Below are 6130 nucleotides of genomic sequence, written 5' to 3'. Positions count from 1 at the left end.
AATTCACAAATTAGGAAGATTTGTAATTATTAAGGACTAGTTACTGTACAAATTGTGTTAACTATTGGATGTCACGGGAAAAAGGGAGAAAATAAGTGTTGGTGTTTACATCGGCGTCGTTTCTGCTAACATCACATAAAGATTAGTTTATTTGGTGAACGAACTCGTGTAAAATCAGGTTTATAACTATGGTGACAAATTCATGGTTGTGGCCAACATAGATATGAAAATATGGATATCATTGTTAGGTGGATGAGCTAGCCGCATTAAAAATGTATGAACTCCGGAGCTAGGTTGTATACTTGTATGATTTCCGTCCAAGTATAAGCATATATGGTTACATAAAATCATACTTATAGTTATTGTGACCAATTCATGGTTGCACCCAACGCAAATATGGAAACATGTAAATCATTGCCAACTGAAATAAGCTCGTTACTACAACTATTTGATTACGTGAAATTAGGCTTTTGATTTTTTAGAGATATAAGGAACTGTTTGTGGCTAAGAGTTTATATTTTCTAAAAGGTGCTTATTTTTAAAAGGATGGAAGCTTAGGGCTTTAAATTTTAAAAGTCTCTTAAAACCCTGATCAGAGTTATAATAAAATAAAATAAAAAAGTAAGTTCCTAGCCTAGCTGTGTGCTCTAGCCTTCGTATATCCATTCACAACTTTTTACAAGTTTATGTTAACCGAATTAACACAATCGGCTCGTTAAGTAATTAAGGTTGATTGGTAAGAAGTTATGTTAAGAATGGATATATATGTAAGATGTCAAATACTCAAAGGTTCGTTCTTGTAACTTGTCAAATGCTAGACACATATATCATAACATAACATATTAAAATAAAATAATGAATGAAATGACTATAATACAATTTACCTTGTAATGAATAGGAGAGTATTAATAAAGTTGTTATTCATCATTTATTACACACATAAAAAACATTTTAGACATTAAAAATCAAACTTTAAATTTTTGTTTAAAAAAATATAAATTTTAATGCACTCAAATAATTTATATTGATATCCTTCAAATAATTTATATTAATATCCTTAAAAACACTTATTAACAAATCCCATAATATTAACACTAATAACAATATCTTAGCCTGTTATATACATAAAAAAATACTCGTATTACTTTATATATTAAAAATCATCTCGTGAATTTTTACATTAGGTGTTGTCATTAACAAAACCCTAACAATAATAATATAACTTAATGTACACCAACTAGAGGGACATCCGTGTAGTTTAACAAGCTTGAATATGCCATGTAAGGGGGAGAGGTGTAGTCGGCTAAAATCATCGGCAAAAACCATCGGCAAAATCGGCAAATCGGCTACACTATAGCACGTGAATCGGCAAGTTTCGGCAATCACAATCGGCAAGTTTTGGCAAAGAAGATCGGCTAGTTTTGGCAAAGAAGATCGGTTAGTTTTGGCCGATGCATATTAATGTTGGGAGCGTTTGAAAGTGACCGTTTTTTTTGTTTTTATTTTTAAAAGTGAACGTTGGGAGCGTCTGTGATTTTTTTTTTCCATTTTCAACTTCTATATATATACATACACATTTATCACATATTTACTATCTCAAACAACAAACATCTATACTATCATCAAACACCAAACTATCTAATTTCATAAGGCAAAATGTATGACGATGAACTATCGTGTATATAATTCCTGAATTCTCGTCGTCGTCATCGTCATCGTCTTCTGGTGGCTTCGAGTTTTTGGCGTCTGTTGCTCTTGCAGCCTTAGAAGAAGACACTGCATCTTCTTCTACACACTCACGAAGATATATTTGGAGAGATCGGCACTCGGCTCATGAAAGATTGATGAACATGTACTTTGTGGATGAGCCGATGTTTGAGGACGATGTCTTTCGCCATTACATGTTACGTCGTGATATTACGGATGTTTAGTGATCTTGTTTTTTATTTTTAAGTATTTGTGTGTTTTATGTTTTAAATAAATGTAATGTTTTAATTAGTTGTATTGTGTTTTTTAAGTTTAATCAAAGTTTAAGGTTTGTTTTGTAAATTTTTTTCAATTGGCAAATTGGCAAGAATTGACACTATAGCATGTAGATTGACAAGTTTTTGGCTAATTTTGAATCGGACACGTATCACCTTACGATTGGCTAAAAAGTTTGTCAATTTACCAATTAGCCAAATCATTGGCACTACACCTCTCCCCTAAGAAGGAGTTGTTAAACCTTTTGCTAAAATATAGTTGCAGAAATAATTAAAAAGTTGGACTAAATATATAAGAAAACAGGAGATCGAACACTAGCTTGGATTTAAGATCTCGGAGTTGAGTAAATATACAAAGTAAAATAGATCTAAATGAGTTTATTTTAAACATTCTCTGTAAACTAAGAAATTATTAAAGTATTAGTCAATTAATTATATGCGGTATTAGAATTTCAAGGATGTAATGCAATTTTCCCTTTTTAGAATGTACGTACAATAGTATTTTTGGAATGCCGTATGAAAACATTTCGTGTAGATTAACATTAAAAGTCCATATGTTGGGTCTATTTTTTATGTTCAAAAAAACATTAAAAGTCAAACCATATGAATGTCAAAAAAATCACCGTATATCATTTTTTTTGTATAATTTTTAATTTTTTTTTCATGTAATTTACTCGTAATATTTTTGTATTCAATTTTTTTTTTTCATGTCTTTTATGTTTTTTTCTTCTACCAATTCTTCACTATAGATTCTTCTTCTATTCACAAATGTTTCATTTATATTTCTTTTTAATATTATTCTATTTACTTTTAATATATATAGATAGATATATCTTGGATTAGTATAAAATTTTTAAGCTATTTTTTATAAAGAATTTATCATTTTGACATTGTAATATGTAATAATGTAATATGTAATACGAGTAATAGTTTCAATACACTTTAGTTGTTTTTACTATACCGAATGACCAGAAATATTATACGGTTATTTTACACAGTTAATTATATATATTTAAAAAAAAATTATGAAATTCTACATATATTAAGCAAAAGCAATTTTATTTCATATGGAATTTTTTTTAACCATAAACTAATTTAAAAAACCACATATTTTTATAAGGACCGGCCTATCAACATATTCTATTTAAGTAATAAATTGAATTTGATAACATATATTAATTTTTTTAAAAAATGTTAAACACACCCCTAAAAGTAGAGTTAATGACTTAACGTGCATAAAAAAAATATGTCTAATTTTTGAGTTTTATGATAAATGTATAATTATTTTACGCTATATTTAATAAGACCTTAATATCTGCATTAATTAATTGGATATGCTACATGACATGTATTTATTTTATTTATTTTTAATTTAAATTGACAATATTTATATGCAATCAATGTGTAATATATGAGCCATATCTATATGTCTTTTAAATTTATTATATTACCACTTAGATTACAACAATGATTACTACGATTAAATTAATTAATTTAATTTAATATATGAGCTTGTTAAGATTTATTAATTTTCATATTTAGAATCCTGGAGAAATATTAACTATATTAATTACCATGTAACATATTTGATTTCTTAATATTGACTTTTGTTTTCAATTTTAACTGTAATTTACACTTTTTTATTTTCCATCACAAATTTACACTTTTTATCGAAAAAAAATATAATATAATAAATATTATTTCTTCATAATGCAGAATAAGAATGTAATACGTCATTTGTAACAATAAAACAAATAAAATGACATTGATCTATTATAATATTGTAATATTCAAATATCGATAATTATATCATAGTAAACAAGTTTGATGAAACTATTTTAAAAAAATATTTTAATATAAAGTTTAAAGTTTTAATATGGATCAATTTTTTATTAATAAAAGTTTTAAACTAACTTTTAAATTATAATAAATTAACATCTAATATTGATAAAGTCATAAACTCCTGTGTATTGTACACATGCCTAAAATCTAGTATTAATTATATTACGATGTAACATATTATATATTATTAATTACATCAAATTAACAACAACAAAAAAAATTATGTACCCATAAATGTCTTAATAGTTTTCTAATCATCCTAAATTGCATACTGAAAATTCGTATTGATTTCAATTCCTCTAACATAACACTTATTTTCCCAGGAATTTTTTTCTTCTAAGATTTTCCAATATAAAATCCATCAACATCTTTGGTAAGTTAACGACTGTGTTTTGTTGAGAATTTTAAGGATACATATATAGGTTATAGGTAAAATAAAACAAATAATATAAAAAGTTTTCTTTTACTGAAAATTACCGTGCATCATGATAATCATAGTGCATCAATTTATATACTTGTGTTTCGTTCATCAGTTTTATCATGATCTAAAGGTCAAGATCTTGTCTTATTTAATTGACCTTAATACTTACTCGTATCTTATAATAACCAACCCATACATATATAAGTGTACTAATTAATTTATTTATTTGACCTTAATACTTACTCGTATCTTATAATAACCAACCCATACATATATAAGTGTGCTAATTAATTTAGTGTAGTTCGTAGGCTACATGGTAATTTAACTAATTTTCCCTAAGTTCCTAAAAAGAACAATTAGTTTCTTTTGAGTATACAAGAGCAACCTCCGGGGTTTGTCAATCCTCAATTTTCCAAATCTTGTATGCAAGCTTTCTAAAGCCTTATATGGCCTAAAGCAAGCTCCTCGTGCCTAGTTTCAAAGACTAAGTGTTAAATTACAAGATCATTTCCAATTCTTGTGTATTTTGGACTTATGGTTTATGTTGAGGTATTTGTAGGTACTTGTTATGTACAAGGAAGAAGCAAGAGGATTGTTTATGTAGATACTGGAACTATAGATAGCTTGGGAAGAAAGAAAGAAGATTAGGGGGCTTAATGAAAATATAGGCTATGTATATATACTGCTTTATAACCCAAATTAGGGTTATCAAGTTCAATCATCCATCTGCTGCTTCTCATTATTATCTCTCTCTCACACATTGTCTGTATCAAAAGTTCATATTTATATTTCATATTTTCTGTCAGTTTGATATTGTAATCTTGGTATTGTAAACAAACTCAAACTCTATTCTTAATAATAACATCCATTCGACTTATGGTTGTGTTCTAAATTAAATCTGTGATTAGATTATCTTTGATTTGATTGTGGTTTCTTACATGGTGTCAGAGCCATGATGTTGATTATGTATTACTTGTTCGGTTTATTTGTTCATTCAATCAGATCTAGGGCGTATTCCGGTTTGGAACCCTAAATCTTGATTTGGGTTCTTTTCGATTCGATTGATTTAGGGCTTCTTCTGGAATCTCCTTTCCAAAGGTTATCCGCTGTTTCTATTTGGCTGATTTGAGTTGTTTTATCTCTTGACTAAGTGAATCAAGAGTAAAACGAGGGGTTATTATTGTGGTTCCAGATCCTGATTATACTCTTGACTAAGTGAATCAAGAGATAGTTAGGGTTCCTCTACCTTCGGCCGTATTGCACTGTATTGTCTCTCTTTTCCATTCTATCTTATTATTTGTCTTTTTAATCTGCCTATATTCTCTTCTCAATTAATTTTTTATATATATATTTATCACTTCTTTTTCTTGGTTCTATTCCTCATAAAAACAATTGTACTAATACTTGACCTACCTTCATATGAGAGATTAGGAATCCTGTCACTGGTACCTTTGTGAGGATAGGATTTATTTTCTGAAAACCTTTTTTATTGAGAAGACAATATTTGTTGATTACATGTGCTTCTTTACTTGTCTGATTGGTTGTTGGTTCTTTGTTACTTTGTTGTGTGTTTCTATTTCTTTTCTTGTTATCTGCTGCAAGTGTATGGTTATTGTTACTTGGTTGGTCTATTTCTTTGTTTAATATTTATGTGTAATTCTCTGTTGAATTATTTTTGATTGAAAAATGTCAAATCATGCGCCTGTTCATACTGGTAATACACCTCCTGCTACACCTTCACACTCTAGACAAACTTCTAATGAATCTGAATATGATGATGTAACCAGAATAAGCAAACTTGACTTTGGAGACCCTCTTTATTTGCATGCTAGTGACACTTTAAACACTCCTTTGATTGGTTTTAAACTGTTAGGTACTGAAAACT

This window comes from Erigeron canadensis, chromosome 4 (genome assembly GCF_010389155.1).
Source record: "Erigeron canadensis isolate Cc75 chromosome 4, C_canadensis_v1, whole genome shotgun sequence".
Taxonomy (NCBI): Eukaryota; Viridiplantae; Streptophyta; class Magnoliopsida; order Asterales; family Asteraceae; genus Erigeron; species Erigeron canadensis.
Note: the sequence above shows the minus strand (reverse complement) of the source record.